Source organism: Rattus norvegicus, chromosome 5 (genome assembly GCF_036323735.1).
Source record: "Rattus norvegicus strain BN/NHsdMcwi chromosome 5, GRCr8, whole genome shotgun sequence".
Lineage (NCBI taxonomy): Eukaryota > Metazoa > Chordata > Mammalia > Rodentia > Muridae > Rattus > Rattus norvegicus.
Window position 1 is genome coordinate 63,682,819 of NC_086023.1, and position 18,779 is coordinate 63,701,597.

At 50.2% G+C, this 18,779-nt stretch overlaps 1 protein-coding gene and 1 long non-coding RNA gene across 7 annotated transcripts in view; one reads left to right on the forward strand and one right to left on the reverse strand.

Annotated features, from left to right (window-relative positions):
* Pax5 (paired box 5) overlaps positions 1 to 18,779 on the reverse strand; it is a 186,597-nt gene that overhangs the window by 128,035 nt on the left and 39,783 nt on the right. The gene's annotated exons all lie outside the window — the stretch shown is intronic.
* LOC120102862 (uncharacterized) lies at positions 10,316 to 17,214 on the forward strand. The gene is made up of 2 exons (XR_005504727.2): positions 10,316 to 11,231; positions 11,712 to 17,214. It is a non-coding gene; the product is annotated as an uncharacterized LOC120102862 (long non-coding RNA).

Below are 18,779 nucleotides of genomic sequence, written 5' to 3' on the forward strand. Positions count from 1 at the left end.
GCTCTTTCTTCTGGGTCTCTGTTAGAGGGTTTTTCATAGGCTACAGTTATGGTCTGTCTTCAGTTGACTTCTTACCAGTCCCCTTGTGAGCTTGGTCTCAGGGAGGGGGATCTCCAGTTATAGTCAAGAGAATTTAGGAGATTAAGTGGCTTGCTCAGTAAACACACAGCAGAATGCTTCCAGGACTCTTACTATGTATGAGGATGAAGTGGATGTGTTTCAGGATACCACGGAAGCCTGTGTACTCCACACTTACAAACTCATGATACCTAAGCAACTTCTCCCTCTGCCAGTGTGAGCATGAGTGTGAATGAGTGTGAATGTGTGTGCATGTGTGTGTGTGAGAGAAAGTATGTGTATGAGAGACAGTGTCTGTGAGTGTGTGTGTATGTGTATGAGAGTGTGTGTGTGTGTTTGTGTGTGTCACTCAAATGGAAGCCAGAGCCTAGAGCATACTTTCTAAGTTCTCTACCACTGAAACTTTTAACCTGTCATTTTTTTAAAATGTGTAGCCCATGCTGGCCTCAAACTCGTGATCCTCCTGCCTCTGCCTCCTTCAGCAAGTCCTACTGGCATGTACCACCACAACCGGCTTAACCCGTTATTCTAAGACTGTGTCTTACTAAGTCGCCAGACCTGCCTGGCCTCATTCTGCAGCCAGGCTTTGAACTTGCCATCCTTCTGCCTCAACTTCCAGGGCAGCTGAGATCCCAGGCCTGTGCCACCAGGTCCTGCCTGGGTTTTGTTTGTTTCTTTTTAACCTCTCTGATTCTTAATTTTCTCATCTGCAAAATGGCATGCTCATAATACCCAGGGCTGCTGAAAGACCTGAAGGAGTCATTGGAAAGTACTTAGCACAACGCCTGGTGCACAGTAGGTGCTATGTCTAAGATCTTGCTTGCTTGGTTTCCTTGCTAAAGTATGAGGGGTCTGAGGGCAGAGGCCCTGTGTGGTTGTTATCTCAGAAACAGGAGATGCTGATCAGAAGATGCTGTTATCTCAGAAACAGGAGAAGCTGACGGATGCTTGCTGACCAGATGGATAACCTAGAGAGACGAGAGGAGCCACAGGGCTTCACACTTCAGGGAAATGCCACAATGGGCAGCTTCCATTATGAGTTCAGAGAAACATCCATTGTATCAGTGATTCTGGAGGAAGAGAGAGAGCAGCGACTGCAGGTTTATTGCTGCCTAAGATTTGAAGCAGTTCACAAAATGTTGACCCAGAGATGAGGACCAACTACATAGAATGAACCGAGCCCCAGGTTTCCTAGAGTTCACACCAAAAAACAAAGACAGCTGGCTGCCTACTGCTAACAGAAATGTGGTTTTTGTACTCCAGCTAATTCAGAGCTTCTAATCTCTGTCTAGTCCTATTGGTGTAATTTGGGGTTCCTCAGAAAAAACCTAACAGTCTAAAAGGATAGTGAGGAGGGGGCCCCTGAAGTCAGGATGAGTGAACAGGGACAAGGCACCAGGCCAGGCAAGACCATAGGAATCAGAGCCAGTTGGCTGCCATTTTTACATTATCTATTGGGGAACCAGACTTCTTCCTAGGGACCGGTTTGGCAGAGCAGGAAATGTCCCATATCGGCCCAGAACTCAACTGAGATTCAAGATGATTTTATATTTATACATCCCTCCCCAAACTAGGGTCATGGACTGAGAAAATCTGAGGTGTCACAGAGGGAAATCCCACTGGAACCAGCACAATTCAGCCATTAGTTTCACTCAATCTCTCTTCCCAGGGAAGGAAAACACAAAATTGTAAAATTGATAAATGCGTACGGGTTTGACTCAGGTGAATCTGATTGTGCCGTGTGTTGCCCAACGGGTCAGAGGCACTTGGGATGGAAAGGACCCAAGGGACTATCGCTCCCTCGGGAGTGACAACAGTGAGGCCAGATGGCAAAGGGCTTTATCTGGGGCCAGATAGCAAGTCCGATTAGAGCTGCCAGCCAAGGCAATATGGCCCCTGATACCTGCACGTCTCTTGGGTCATCTCTCAAGAGTATCAGGTGAGTGTCTGGCGTGGCCCTTGCTCCAGAGCTTGGAGGGTTCAAGTATCAACTCCCACCCTGAAGTGGAGGGTGCAGACTTGTACTGCTGTGTTGAAGGACGCCCTGGAGCCTTTGAAGCCCTGGAGTCAAGCGCCTGACTCCCTGGGCCCTCACGAACCTCCAAGGACAGCGAGTCTGTTACTGCCTTTACTTCACAGATGCTGAAAGCGAGGCACAGGGAAGTTAAATTCCTCGCTCAAGATCTGCAGCTAAAAAGTAGATGACCTAGGAACCAAACACAAGCAGAATGTTCCAGCGTGTGCTCTGAACCCAGTTTAACCCACTCCGTGTTATCCAGACCGGGACAGAACAGTTTAAAAAGAGCTCCTGGGAAACAATTCGGCTTGAGTCCCAACGTGAGCGGAAAGAGCTAGCTGAAAAAGAGGGAGAAGGGAAGAGGAAGTACATTCCCATCAGCAGGAAGGGCGCGTGCGCAGGCCTGGGTGAGCGGAGCAAGCTACTGATCTGGTAGGAGCAGAACGCAGATGGGGAGGTACAATACACAGTCCGCAAACCTATGCAAGGCTTCCCTCCCTGTCTATCTCCTCAGCTCCGAGACTCCTTATCCAGAACGTAACCCAGTCTGATGTCCAAGCGGTGCAAATTTATTCTCAGAACTCGACGGAGCTGCTGTGGAGAAACGTTTTTGCTGTGCGTCAAAAACGTCATGGTGACCTCAGAGAACAGAAGGAAACAACCAGTCTGTTCTCTCTAATCCATCGTCCCGGTCTATTACTGGACGTCCCTAGTACCCTCCACCTCACAGAGAGCTATGCACGCTAATTAGAGGGATGTTAACCACCCGTGAAAACATTCCAAAGCGAGTGAACTGTCACCGAGGGTGGAGGACGGGTTGTTTCAAGGGAGCAAAGGAGGTTAAAGGCTTTGTTTTCACTATACCCGCAAGTGTCCCTCTCTTCTCCAGGCAAACCCCCACCCTCAGCCCACAACAGCCTGTCTCCCATCCCCCCACTGGGCATAAATAATGGTTTACAACCATATATACTCTGCAATCTTCGCGTTACCCCATTTGAGTTTTTAAATTACTGTCTTTATTTTTTTCCCCCTCCATGGACGATATAAGTAGAAGGAAGGCTCACACATTGACATGTATCTGACTGATCACTGCACAAATGTTTTCAAGAGAAATCACTATATTCCTCCGAGATGGGTATGGGTTTAGTCATAGATCAAGGTGAGAGGGGAAAAAAAAGATAAATCATCAGAGATCCAAAAATACTTTTCATTTGGAGAATATACCAGACCATTTTGATGGGGCTGATGGAATCCTTGTTCTGCCTCCATTACCTGCCTCAGGCAGCCCCAGCAAGGAGCCAACGGCTGAGATGATACTCTCCATAAGATGGCCCCCAATATATATATATATATATATGATCTTCAACCTCTATTGATTGACCAATTTCACAAGCAAAGACTGGTGAAATGAAGCTGAAATGAACATCATGCTTTAGCCCATTGAACCTATCAGGCCTGAGTTAATCTCACTGTCCACTGTCTCTGATAGAATTCAATTGATCAATCATGTTTCGGTGATAGTACCATTTCACTGGCTTATTGCTTCTTCATTTCAGAGCTTGACCTGTTAGATATACGCGGACTGGCTCTGCGCTTCTCTTGGATACACAGAGATCAGCCACTGCCTGCCAACGTGTGTCTGAAAAGAACCCGAGAGGCTTTAGTGTGTATCTGAGGTGTGTTTCCCCAACCGGGCACGCGCCTAGGAGGGGTGGGTTTGTGGAGGACGGCCGTCGCAAGTGCCAAGAGGGCTCTTCATTCTGTGCAGCGCCCCTAGCCTTTCTTCCCTGTGGGAGCAGGTTGATTTGTTTGGGCTCTGTGCTCAGCAGGAGCATATTTCCGTATTAGACAGCCATGTGGTATATATATATATATATATATGCCTAGAGTGTTAGACCACGTTAGACCACGATCAAAATGACAGTCTCTACGCCCCAGACATGCTCATGCTGGGGATGGCACCTGCCTGCTTCTCTACTTCTGACGATGACCTCGGATGCCAGCAGCAGATGATGGCTCCCAGGGTGCAGATGAAGAAGAAATGGGCTCTGGGAGGCAGAGGTAGCCTAAGATGGCATTGTTAGCAGACCGGCTGGGGCAGAAGCCCCAGGGAGTTCATTCCTCGGTGCCTCGCACACAGACACCACCTCATAGGCACTTTCAGACTTGCCAAGTCTCTCAGGCAAGCCGTGTTGCTGCTGGCTACTCGGGTCTTTGCAGTTCCCTTCTGATAGCTTTTGAACGTAGGCTGGATGCTGAGATTGTCCGCAACCCATAAACACGGGGGACAAGTCAAGTTTAGTTACTCAGAGCCACCCAAGACACCCAGTAGCTTCACAGAGACTAATAGCTTTGTCCCGAGCCCTCCGTTCAGGACTTCCTTTCTTTCCCTAGAAGGTCCCCTAATTTATGCCAAGGTGGCTGCCTGTATCCACAGCAACAACCTCACTTTCCATCTTCAACATGTGCTCTTACAGTTCCTTTGTGGCATTTAATTTAATTTTCCAAACACGAGCCAAGGCGATGCTTTGGGAAATCAGGGGGATGTCACCGGGTGGGACTAGCTGCCTGGAGGAAGAAGGCCCTTGCAGCAGCATGGCCACCAAAGAGGCCAAGGCAATGGCGGTTTGTATCTGGTCAGAGCCAATGTCTGCAGTCAGAGGGAAGAGGGGAAGAATTGTACATGAAGTTGGCATTTCTGCGGGAAGCCATTGCTGGTACGGGGCTGAGGCTTGGAGGTGGGACGAAGAGCTTCATAACACCCTCTATACCATAGTGCCACCACACAACAATGACACCCCGTCTTCTAACAGCCCTGGTCATCACATCCTGACTTCCTCCTCCCCCTCTGCCCCCATCTCTGTCCCTTTTCTGATCTTATCGATACAGTTGATCTCAGACACTTGCGGGGAGAGGATCTTTATGTTCTGATGTGGCCACAGTGTGAAGACCCTGCTGGAGGGAGATGTCTGCTCAGGCAAGCAGGAACTTCTTATTCTGAGAGAGGTCATGGCAGGAGAATGGCTACCCACAGAAGAGGCAGGTGCCAGAGTGTTAGGAAGGACTGTCCTCTATAAGTGATGGTTGTCTAGGGGTAGGACCTCCCATGCTCCGTGTCAGAGGTCCTGGCTGTTCTCCACTAATACCCTGGCTCTCTCAGCAAGACCCACAACTGCCCGTAACTGCTGTGGCCTTAAAGGGCCTGGCTGCTTCCCCTTCTACTCTGAGTGGCCCTACTCTTTCTCTCACCCTTATTCTCATGCATGTGTGTGGTCTATGTGAACATGTATGTGGTAGAAGCACATGAATGTGTATCCATGTGTAAGCCCAAGGTGGATATGAGGAATCGTCCTTGTTTTCCCCCCTTATTCTTTAACACAGGATCCCTCAGTCACACCTACTTGCTGTCTGTCCAATAATTTGCTCTGTCTTTGCCTTCTGCGGTTGGAATGACCAGAGAACTGCCACACCCACCCAACATTTATTCCGGTTCTGGGGATCCAAACTCCAGTCCATCGGCTTGTACAGAAAGTGCTTGACCATTGCACCATCTCCTCTGCCCACCTCTCGGACACTTCTCCCTCCCACTCTTCCCGTTGTCACTCTGGCCTCCTTGCTGCTTTCTTCAGCTACGTCATGTATACTCTGCCTTCGTCCTTGCTGTTCGAGAACTATCCCAGATATCCCTTTGGCTTGTTCCCGTTTTTTTCTTGGAGCCTCTGCTCAAATAACATCTCAGCTTCCAGAAGACAGCTGGTCCCCACTGGGCAGTGGTGGTTCACATCTTTAATCCCAGCACTCTGAAGGCAGAGGCTGGTGGATCTCTGAGTTTGATGCCAGTCTGTTCTACAGAGCGAGTTCCAGGACAGCCAGGGCTACAAAGACAAAAAGAAAGCAAGTCTCCACCCACAGTGCGTTCCTTAACTCCTTCCTAGTTTTCTTATCCTGCTCAGCCATCAACAAGCACTTGTGGAAAGGCTGTGACCTAGAGTTCCATGCGTAGCTCTTGCGGGGAAATCTTTTAACAATGCAAAGACGGCCACCATTCTTATTTTTCTCCCTGTTCACTGGAATGCCACTCTTGTGGCATTTGAGTACTTCTGTCTGCCTCATCCTTGGCTATGTCCCTGTCACCTACACCTAGGACAAAGGCCAGCACAGAGCAGGTGCACACTACACACCTGTAGGGTAAATAAACAAGAGTGGATCCAAACAACACAGCTGCTCACTGGTGGCCTCCAGTGGGGAAATGGCCACTCCCTCCCCAGAGGTCTCAGGCTCTCATGCCTAGCTTAAGGCTCCACTGACAGAACTGAGGAGAAAAGAGTTGCCAGGCTTTGCCCACTATTGAGACCACAGCACCAGCACCGTATGAAGAGCTAATGGTGACTCCTCCTCCCGAGGTTTGGTCTTGGAAATGGTAAAGGGACAAAGGTCTAGCTTCTGGGTGCAAGCTCTGACTGTGTGACTTTTCATGTCCCTTACCTCATCTATGCACTGGGGTCAGTAAGGCACAACCAGCAGACCCCAAACAAGGGAGCACAGTGAGGACACAGGGTCACTCAGTGAGAACAGGAAAAAGAAAACTAATGCCCAATCTGGGGGAAGATGAGCTTGGTGCCCTCCACCTGCAGTCCCTGGCTCGGAAGGACGATGGAGGAGGAACCAAAGTTAAGTAAGCCTGGGTTACCAAGTGACGTCCTGTCTCAAAAAGTAACTAATTTCAATTAATTAAAATTAGAAAGTTGGGTGTGGTAGCTCATGCCTGTAGTGTCAGCCCTTAGGAGGTAGAGGCAGGAGGATCAAGAGTTCAAGGCCATCCTCCTGGGCTATCTGGTAAGTTCAAGACTAGCTTGGGCCATGTGAGACCCTGTCTTAAAATAAACTAACAACAACAACAACAAAACAAACAAACAAAAAGACAAAATACACAGAGGAGGCTAGACTGGATTCTCTAGTTCAAGCATTTGTGGGGATCTGGAGTCGGGAAGGCTTCTCGGAGGAGGTGATGTTCCAGCCAGGGTTGCATGAGCAAAGAGGCTGAGGGGATCCCGGAGAATAGAGGTGAGTGGGGCTGTGCTCACTGACAGAGATCTCATAGTAGTCCTGCCATTTTCACAGCTCACATACAACTTAAGGAACATGCTTTTTTTTTTTTTTTTTTTTTGTCTTCACAGTACCGATCTTACACACAGTAGGTATACAACATAGGAAGTTTTCTCGTGTGTTTGTTTGTTTGTTCTGGGTTGGGTGGGAGAGACACAATCTTGTATAGCCAAGGATGACCTTGAACTTCTGACCCACGAGTGCCAAGATTCCAGGCATTGTCACCACATCTGGGTTACAGGGATTGAACTAAACCCTTCTGCTTGCTAAGCATGCTTTTGATCTACCGACTAAGGCACATCCCCAACTGCCAAAGCTTGTTTCAAAACAAACAAACAAAAAACCTTGCAGACTTTCCCATAGGAAAATACCATAGAGAGACCTTTTGTTGCAATGAGCCGTTGTGTGTGCTTATGTATGGCATCTGGTATTTGTATATATACACGCTCACACATGGAGGTCAGAGGAAGCTGTTGGCTGTCTTCCATTGCTCTCCAACCTTACTGTGGGAGACAATTTCTCACTGAACCTGGAGCTCACAAACTCAGCCAGACTTACTGGTCAGCAAGCCCCAGGGATCCTCCAGTCTCCACCTCCTCCACACTGAGATGACAGGCTTCGTACAGCTTCTCATGCGGGTGCAGAGGATGTGAGTTCAAGTCCTCGTGCTTACACGGCAGATACTTTAGTGGCAGCCGTCCCTCCAGCCCTGTTCAAGTGGCTCTTAGTAAGAGTAACGAGACGAAAGGTTTGGGAGTTCCATGGATCAGTCATTTTTGGGGGAGATGCTAGGACAGTAAATGTCAGGGATCAGAGATACCACAAAGCATCCCAAAGTTCAGGGACGATTGTCCCGCGTGGCCAGGCTCAGGGGCACAACGTTGCAATCCCAGCACTAAGAGGAGGGTAGGAAGATCAAGGTCACCCTCAGCTGGGCTAGTCTACATGTCTCATAATAATGTCATTCTAAAGCAGTCAGGTTGCTAGAAACTGTGTATGAATATCTGGGCCCAGAACCTAACTCTGTTTTACTCAGACCCACAAAACCTTGCTGGTTTAATATCTACTGACTCCCAAGAATACAACCATCATATAAAAAGAGAAAAGATGGGTGCTTTGCACAGGCTGGAGTGTTATCAAGACATGCTCACAATTTCAGAAAATCAGTTTACTGATGGCAGCACTGCCACAGGCGTCGATATTGCCGAACCCCACGGCTGTCTGCGTTTGTAGCTGGTGGGCTCATGTTGGGTCCCACACTGAAAGCAAGTGTCTCCCAGTACAGTCACCCCTGAGCGTTTACATAATGGGGGGAGGGGTACGTTTCATTATCACTTTATTTATCCCTTTTTTATTACAGCTGGGTCATTGTATTGCTTTTTAGGATGATGTGTGCTGTTGGTTCTCTTTTGCCTGAATTTCATTTTAGGGCAGCAAAGGAGGCACTACATTGCATCCAGTGCCTCAAGGGAGACACTGGGTCCACAGGAGGTGACGCCCGGTTGGTATGAATGATCTCCCAGCCCTTTCTAAGCTTGCCCTTGAGAACTGTCCCCTACTGGGGACCGTTTTCCTAATCTGTCTGTCTAAGAAAGGACTATCTCATGTATACAAAAGAAATTGTTTTAGGGACAGAAGACAGGTACCAAAAACAGTTCTAACTCAACAGTCAGGTAAGGAGTAATGGAAACCTGCTTGCAAAACACAAGGTTTTTCAGAAAACCATTTTCAAGGCTAGTTTGCTGGCACATGCCCATAACCCCAGCACTCAGAAGGTAGAGGCAGAAGGATTAGGAGTTCAAGGTCACCCTCAACTACGTGAGATCTGATCTAAAGAAAAAAGGAGAGAGGGGAAAAAATGATTTCTCAAATTCAAAACTCCTGCTTGACTATAAGCTAAGAAGGGCCTGGGCTCTCTGCCTTAGCTGGCCCTACCTGCCAGAGATTTATCTCAGCTATCCATAGACAGGTACAGAGGGCACAGCCAGAGGGAGAGATGGCACTGAGTAACGGAGCATGGTGGCATGTGCCTGTGATCCCAGCTGAGAGGGCGGAGGCAGGGGGATGCTAGAATTGGCCACACAGTGAGTTCAAGTTCAAGGCAGTATGGGCTTCCATGAGACCCTCTGTCTAAAATAGAAATGATGACTGGAAATGTCAGCTTACCTGCTGTCCTGCAAACGTGGACCGTGAGGGTTTTTTTTTTTTTTTGGGGGGGGGGGGGACTCTACAAGAGCGGAAGGGGTGGAACTAAGGCGGAGTATAAGAGGAGGAGGGGCCAAAGAACTGTGTGCTCTCTATGCCAACTGATCTGGTTTGCGGCTAGCCGTCAGCACACTGCCTCTGTGGCCTTATTTAACGACTCCTAGTTCCCATCTACAAAAATGAAGGCAGTAACAGTCCTGGGCTTCTGAGAGCTGCTGTAAGTAATGCCTTTCACACAGAGAGCATGTCAATCTCACTGTCGGCCTCAGAAAGCCAAAGAAGGTGGATGATTGATTTTCGGTGGTCACACTGCAACACCCAAGGGCTCTGAGGTAGAAACAGAGACCTGATCCTAGCCCCAATTTCCCTGTTGATGTCTCCCATTCAACTGGCTCTGAGAGTCAGTTTCGACTCCCACATTCTTATAGATAGTGAAACTAAGGCCTGGAAAAAACCTGTGCTGCCTTCTCAGGCGACCCCTTCCAGAGCACTGCCCTGCTTTCTCAGAAGCTCTGTGCGGCAGCTTGCACATCTGTAAAAGGGAGGTGGGGAGACACTCTAGTGTCTAGAACCAGAGAGAAACAAGATTACCAAGAAGAAAGAAGCCGACTAGCTAACAGCTCGGTGCCAAGCCCCTAAAGGCTTCTGGGATGCACCTCCAACCCTCTGCCCTCAGAACTCATGGTCTGATAGGAGAGGCAGCAGGTAGCTGAAGGAGCTGGAAAACAGCTTTCTCTGTGGGGGCAAGGAAGGCTTCCTGTGACAGGTGTCACTTCAGAAAGCACGGGGATGCAGACAGGGGACCCCGTGGGAGGCAGCCCATGTCCTCACGCAGAGCACACTGGTTCTGAAATCTAGTCCCTCAACTCCTCAAGTCACAGTCTTGGGAAAAAAAGATGACTATTTTGTCCCTTTTGCAAAATTAATTAATTTTTTTTAAAGTGACTGGAACTCACTTCCAGGCTCAGGGCGGGGCGTGGGGGGCGGTCCCAGATACAACCAGGAAGACTGGCTGGTCCAACACACAAGGGAACCCAATGGATTCCCATCCGGATCTGCACTGTGTGTCCCTTATCCGTCGGTCTCTGCAGCTCTGTCCAAGGCGGCTGGCAGCTGTTCTCCTGCTCAGCCAGGCTCGGCTGTAACACTTGCTCCGTCCCCGGCCCCCGCTCCGGCGCCCCTCTGCTCAGCTCGCGCATCATCTGCTCCGCTGCCCAGCTCCTGCCGCCTTCGCGCCCGCGCCCGCGCCCCCCGGGGCGGCGGAAAGCTGGCATCCGTTGTTACCATAACAAACTCAATTGTTCTCAGCAGGGCCCCGGCAAATAAAGTCATTCATTACGGGGCTTCTCCCGGCCACCGTGGGCTGCGCGGCAATCAGCGGGCCGCGGGCTGCCCCCTCGCGGGCCGAGACACGCGCCAGCGCCGTTACCTGCCGGGGCCAGCCCGCCGCGCAGCGGCCGCCACGCTGCGCCCCGAGGCCCAGTAGCAGCGGCGCCGGCGGGAGCAGCGGCCGACCGCCGATTAGTTTTATCTCCGAACGTCAATTGACTTATACTGATTGGCTTCCTGCCGCCAAATGTCAATTAAATTGCAAATGTTCAGCGGAGGCCCAGTGTGGGCCGCGATGGCGGGCGGCCCCTTCCCGGGGGCGCCCGGTGCTGCCGCGGTGGGTTTGATTTCTCCTTCCACACCGGGAGCCGCAAGGCCCAGCCTTCCCGGGCCAGCAGCCCTCAGGCCCATCCTGGGAATTGGAGGGAGGCCCAAGGAAGCCGAACAGGCCTGCCCTGGAGTAACTCCTGCTTCCAGGAGGAGGGACCTTCGCTAGGTAAGAGGGCTGGGTCTTGGGATGCAACTTCTGGCGTGGCCTTTAATCAATGCCTACTCGCTGCCCGGGCCTGGCTTTCCTCACCCGCCAAGGTTCAGAAAGACATGGATGCTTGGAATCTTCAAGTTTGAGTGTGCTGGAGGAAAGGGACAGACAGTCGCCTGGTGCCCACGCAGAGCCTAGGCGGATAAAGCCTGAGTCTCGCAAGCTTCTGAAGCAGATCCCGTTTGCTGGCTTGTTTGCTTTGAAACAAGGTCTCCTGTATCCCAGTGTGGCCTGGACCACACTGTGTAACCGAGGATGATCTGGAACTTCCGATTTTCCTGCCTGGGATTACGGGTGTGGCTCTGGGGATGAAAGGGGCAACGGCTCTACCCATCCAGGAGACACTATTTTTTTATATTTATTTATTTATGTATGTATGTATTTATTTATTTATTTTTGTTATCGTTGTTGGGGTTCTGTTTTGTTTTGTGACAGGCTCTCTCTACGTAGGCCTGGAATTAGTGATCCGTCGGCCTCCGCCCTCTCCTACTAGAATTGTAGGCAAAGCCCACCACGCTTGAGTCCTGAAAAGTCCTCTCCTCTGCCCTCTCCAAGTGGCTAACTGGAGCACAAGGGAGGGAAATTGTCCCAGAGTTCCCAAAAGACAAGTGACCGTTGGACCTGCATTCCGTTTGCTCCCAGTGGCAAAACTCATCCTTGGGCAAAGTCCAAAGGAGAAACACAGGGCGAACTTTAATGATCTCTACCTGCATAGAGCACCATTATTGCCAGAGCACTTTCCTGTGTTTTGGGGCTCACTAAACTTGCCAGGGCTTCGAAGGAATCATTCACTCTCTCGTGGTAAGAAAACAGAGCACTTGTGGTAGTAACATGCCTAAATCTCAGCACTTGAGAGGTCTAGGCGGGAGGATTGGGAGTTCAAGGCCAACTTAGGCTCCATGACAAGACTGTCTCAAAAAGCAGAGGGAAGGGGAAGAAGCTGTCGGGGTGAGTCTGTGGGTAAAACTGCTTGATCTTAAAGTACATGGTGGTTCTGAATTTGAATCCCTTGCAAAACGTGGAATATGGCTGTGTATGTCTGTAACATTAGGTGGCAAAGACATGCAGATCAGGGAGCTCAGTGGCTACACGTCTCAGCAAAATGGCGAGCTTCCAGTCTGGTGAAAGACCAGGCTCAAGACAATAACATGAGAAGCAATAGAGGAAGATGTCTCACATCCTTCTACGGCCTCCGAAGGAGTCCTGCACACTCACATACATGTGACACACACACACACACACACACACACACACACACACACACACACCCCTGTCTGCCTCCCTAAGGTTGTCTCTTGAGAGAGCGCTACGAGGGCTCTTAACTGATCAAATGTCCAGCATTTAAAAGATACAAACCTGACCGGTCGTCCTTTGCAGAGGAGAGATGTTCAGTGAACAAAAGTGCCATTCAGAAGAGCTGGATAGAGTCTGTGTCTCAAAGAAAAGGGAAATGAAGAGAGAAGATGGAGAAGGAGGGGGCACGGAAGAGAGAGAACAGGGGACCTGGAGCTACAAGACTTGCCAGGCTTCCTGCATCCAAATGTGGGCCCAGATGGGGCAGGACCACAACTGATCAGTGCTGAAACCAAACAAGGAAACTGGGTTCCTCCACCTGTGTGTGAGCTCACGGCCTACAAAGGCCCCCTCAGGCACAGCTGGATCAGTTGAGTTTCTAAGGCATGGGGCTGAACTGCTGCCTGTCTAGATTCTGGGTGGGGGTTGGAGGTGTGGCTCAGTGGGCAGAGTGCTTGTCTAGCATGTACAGAGCACGGGAAAGACCCTGATACAATGTATGAACTGGGTGTGTGACAGCCCTGAAATCCAGATAAACCTGGTGGGAAAGTCAGAAGTTCAAGATCACCCTGGGCTACGAAGCAAGACCAAGGACGAGCATGCACGACATCAGACCCTGTCTCGATCAGTCAATAAATTCTCATTGGTTCTTCCATCCTTTTCTCCTGAAGCTACCCAGAATAACCTTATGAAGCTGATATACCAACCACTTTTTTTTTTTTGGTTCTTTTTTTCGGAGCTGGGGACCGAACCCAGGGCCTTGCGCTTCCTAGGTAAGCGCTCTACCACTGAGCTAAATCCCCAGCCCCATACCAACCACTTTTAAACAAAAGAGAAAGCCAGGCATGGCTGCTTATGCCTGCAGTCCTAGCTCTTGAGGCTGGAGGATCACTGTTAGAAGGAGGCTAGCACGGCTATATACTGAGACCTTGAGGGAAAAACGACAGAGATGTGGGTAAAAGAACAGGAGATATAGAAATGCCTCCTCAGGGTTTTGTTGAGGACTCTTAGATTCAGAGTAAAACATCTCTGCTCTGGTATTAGAAAAATAACACAAATAATTTCCTCTGGCCAGTCCAAATCAAATATTATAGGTAACGTTTTTAGTTACCAAGAAAGACGTGAAAAGCCCCCTTTTAGAAGATAAAGAAACCAGGGATCAAGGAAGACCTTCAGCTGTGAAAGCACACACAGCCAGTGGCTTAAAGGCTGGGCAGGGACCCCATCCATCCATGATGTCACCCTTGTAAATGACCAGCCAGAGCTGAAGCAACTAACTCGAGTGTGGCAGAAAAGTGTGCAGAGCATGGAGTTGCTGGAGACGTTCAGGAATGGAGACCTCAGGGGAGAAATGCGCCCGAGCTGTGTCCATCCGAGTCCAGCCTCAGAGCAGGACTGAAGGTGCAAAAGTGGCCTTGAAGGCCCATGCCAGAGAGAGCTAAAGATATGCCATGGGGACACTGGCACTCTCTTACTGTGACACTGAGAGGCAGACCAGAGTGGCAGGTAAGGGTACCCTGGAGCCAGCCCTGATGTTAGACTGCCAAAGTCCAGGCTGAGCTGTGTGACCTTGGACAACTTCTTCGAACTCTCTGACTCTGTAAAAACAGAGGGTGACAGGAGTGCCAGCTTGGTAAACTGGTTCTATTAACTGCTTTCGTCATTTAAGTGCATGTCAATCAAAACTTGTCAGTATGGTTCCTTCTTGAAGTTCCTGGTCAGGGCCTCAACCCACTCACACTTGGGGCACAGGATCAGGCATCAGGCAAGAGGAGAATCTTAGGCACACATGTGTGCACATGTGCCTTAGGACAGAGGGTGCTCCTTACCCTGCAGAATGGTCTTCACATCTCCCTTCTGTGGAGCTTGGCAGCCATGCGGGAGGCTTTGGGTTGGGCAGGAGTGAGGAGTCTAATGGGCAAGGCCCTCTGGGTTCCACTCCACAGCCTGCCTTTACTAGCCAGCCAAACCCATGCATTCTCAGGCATACAGGACATATATACTACCACGAACCAAGCCCTGAGCTGGCACTCAGGGGACATGGTGACTGCTGCCAATATGCTACCTTGCCTGCATGGAGCTCACAGTCTTTGGGGATTGAGGGGGGCAGACAAGCGACATGTGTTTCATTCTTATTAACAGGGATAGAAGGGATAGACAGGCAGGGGATCCTTCTTTGCAGAAGTCACAGTGAAGCTGGACCCTGAGTTCTTGGAATGTCCCCTTGGACTGTGGTGGAGCAGGGAAAGGGACACAACACCACAATGAAAGGCTTCAGGAGTTTCCTCAGCTCCTCACACACTTCCGTCCATCCCTGTGCTCAGCTGCAGGCATGACTGCTACCTTTGTTTCCCTGTGGGGAAACTGAGGCTCTTACATGTGACTCCCAAAGTCATGGTGATGGTGGTGGGTGGAGTCTGCGGTAGACCCCATGTCGTCTGACTATGACGTCAGCAGTAAAAGGGCAGATGGTGCTGAGAAACGGCTGAAGAAGCCTCCAGTTGACAGAACTGGGCATGAAAAGACAGTGGTGGGCTCAGAGCTTCACGGGGCAGCTAGCTTTAAAAAGTCCCGAGGGCTTCTGAGGGTGCTGTGTAGATTTGAAGTGTTCCAACCCTGCCGTGAGCCACAGATCAGAACAGTATTGCAGAGGAAACACTAGGCACGCTGTGCGACCCTTTGGAGAAATCAAGAGGCAGAGGAGAGCAGAGAAGAGGCAGTAGCAATAGTCCAAAAGGAAAGAAGGAACGGTTTGGGCGAGGGCAGTAGCAGTGGAGGTGGAGAGAAACAAGGAGGTTGAAGAAATACTTAAGACAGAGACATAGTGTCTTAAAAAGAAGACAAAAACCAAAAGCCCTTTTCTGTGTTCACAAGCAGAGATACAAACCTAAGGAGAGAGGGCAGCTAACAGTCCCCAGGGACAGACGGGTGGACAGACAGATGGTCAAGGATACACACACACACACACACACACACACACACACACACACACACACACCAAAGCATTTTCCAATCAGGCATTTTATTTAATACCAGGAAAAATTTTGCGGAAATGGCTTCTGTGAGAAGTGACCTGCCCATGGTCACACGGCTAACAGAAAGTGCCAGAAAGAACTCCGGCACCAGTGTCACCTGCAACACACTGCCGAACGTGGGACCCTTAAGATCCAATTGTCTGTTTTAGCATGAGGGAAACGTGACTTGCCCAAGGTCACACATCAAGTAAAGGCTCAGGGGAGACCCAAGAATTCCTAGAAAGGTTTGTGTCAATGTATCTGGGTCCCAAGGTAAGAAAAGGGTGGGATTAATCCCAACAATAATGATCAGCTTCCCTCTGGCAGAGAAGTGGGAATCAGATAAATGGCCAGCCTACCCAGGCATGCCACTCCAGCCCGGGAACAAGCATAACAATTCACAAATGACCCATACCCACTGCCCTGGCACCCTAGACAGCAACTAAGCTGTCCTGGGTCAATGGTGCCACCTGGTGGTTGGTGTTAGGAAGTTCTAACCCCTCCTCACTTTCAATCCTTTCCCAAGGGGCCGGCCACCTGTTGGCTGGGAGCTCAGTTGATCTCACTATAAGCAGTGTCTCTCACACCACCATCACTTTTCTAAGTTCTTTTAATGCATCTTCTTTCCCTGGCACACCTCAGCCTGTCCCAGGACATGCCCTTTCTCTCCAGCAAATGATACGTCCACCAGTGAAAGTAAAAACCGGAGAGTCAAAGTGAAACGATACACACGCACAAGCACATTGTGCACACACGCATGTGTGTGAGTCACTCTCCCCTGGTGCTCTAGAAACACCTGGAAGCCCCAGTGAAATCAGAACAAAACACATTCAGGTCTGCTTTTTGCCTAGTATCAGGCGTCAAGATGAACACTAGAAGCACTCTCTTATTTTCTCACATTTCGTTCCCAGTCAGTATCATGGAAGGATTTTCTTTCACCAAAAATATGCCTAGCACAGGGCCACTAAGCCAGGGCAGAACTTAACTCTGTGAGGTGAGGAAGGACTGAAAGAAGCAAGCTGGAGGGAAGTCAGACCTCAAACCCTACAGACACGCTGCTGGACATAGGAAGAGCTCAGTGTTCATGCCTCTCTGTGGAAGCAAAAGCCTGGGGGAAGAGCCAGGAACTACACATCCACTGTGTGAGAGGATCGCCAAAGCCTGGTGTGTCCAGACACAGCCTCCCAGTTAAGGACAAGAGACACGGGGGGCTGGGGGGGAGGACCGCTCTTTTAACTAAAACCACACATGTGTTCCCCCTGGCTTGTGAGAGGTGAATGCATAAACCTCCCCGGTGTAGACCAGAGAGCCAGGGGGTTCCCAAGACCTTCAGGGGATCTGTGAGGTTGGAACTGTGTTCCCATAATGCCACAGTGTCGTTTGTCTGCACTCAAGCACACAGTAGAGCTTTCCAGAGCCTGGGACACATATGGCAACATGACAGTGAGTACAGAGGCATCTATGTGACTCTAGCTGTCTTCTGTCAAACCAGACACTAAAGAAACTGGCGCAGGTGTAAGGCAGTGCCACTCCCTCTAGACTCTGTTTAGAAGACAGCCCTTATCTCAAAATAATATATGTTGTTTGTTATTTTAATAAACCAATAAAGAATTTAATTTTACCCACTTTAATTATCCCAATAAGTTAATTATTCCTCAATTGTTCAAGATTAAAGGGGTCCCAAAATTTGAGAGCTGCTTGCCATATCCCTAGGCTTCCCCGAACACACATGCAGGGAGCAGGATCTAGAATCTGGGGGAGTATGGGCGGCTTGGGCTAAGCAGGCATGTAAACAGGGAGGTGGGAGGGCCAGCGGCTCCAGCTCCCACACAGGCTCTCTCTGAGTGAATCAAAGTGAAACTCAGGGACCAGAACGGGGAGGAACTGAAACCTGGCCCCCTACCCAAGGGATTGGTCCCAGGTCTGAGGGAAAGGCCCATGAAGAGACCACCTGGGCTCTTCACCCAGATGCCCCTTGCAGTTAGTTGGCTGCCTGGGTCTCAGCCGAAGTGATGATGGCTTCAAAGGCTGGATGAGAAAGAACGGCCAACCAGACTGGAAACTAGACATGCAGCCCTTAGCATCTCTGTGGCCCCAGAATGTCCTTGGGTGATGCCAGAGCTTCATGCCCTGGAGAGAGAGTATAACATAAATTACCTCAGCCCCACCGTTCTGGGCATCTGCAGTGCAGTTTCTGGGCCTCACCCAAACCTACTGGAGTCTGGCCTGTGCTAGACTGCCCACACCTCTGACTACAAGGGTGCATGCGCCCACACCTCTGACTACAAGGGTGAATGCGCTCACACACAAGCATGCACACCCTCTGCCACTCCTGGGGCCCACCACCCACAGCCTTTGGCTAGACAGAACTCCTTCCTCTATGGTCTGGGCTCAGATTTAAGAAGCATTAGGTTCTTGGGGCTTAGAAACTAGCATAATTAGAGCAAGCTGAGAGCCGTCACCCAGAAACCCAAAGGGCACCCCAAGACTCAGATCTGACTTCACTCTCAGATGAAATCATGACCTCCAGCCAGCCCACTGCCACCCAGCTCTGAACAATGAGGAGCAGCAAGGGAAGACCTTGATCATGGTTCCAGCCTGTACAAGAGAACTCAGAAGCCAGGCCATCTAGATGATGGTACAGGGCACCCCTCACAGGGCCAGAAAAGTCCTAATGGCCCACAACAAAATGGCAGTAACCACCTACCGGCCCCCTAAAAGCTACTGTGAGAATGGATGCCTCCCTACAGGCAAAGTTCCTCGCTTTCCAGGGCTCCATTGCCGACCCAGGAAGCATCCATGGGCTTAGGGGTTTGTGAAAGTCAGATGACCAGCATCCACACAAGAGCGGGAGCTGACTACCCAGACAGGCTGGCTAAGCAACTTCTTGGGCAGCCCGTGCCAGAGGGAGGGTACTGCTGCATGATGGCGAGAACACAAGTGACCTGGAAGCTCTGAGGAGTGAGAGGAGGGATAGGGAGGAGCCACAACTGGAAGGTCGAGCTCTTGGCGAAGTGAAGTGTTCCTGAAAATCAGCTGGAGGGGAAGGGGGAGGACTCATGCCACAAGAGGATAAGGTCACAGTGGCTCTTAACAGTGAGAACCACAGAGGGCAGACACCAAGGGTTTTCTGAGGATCTGGGCTTTATGGGGTTTACCGTTTGACCTACTTGGACTCCTTCCAGTCTAGTTTCCT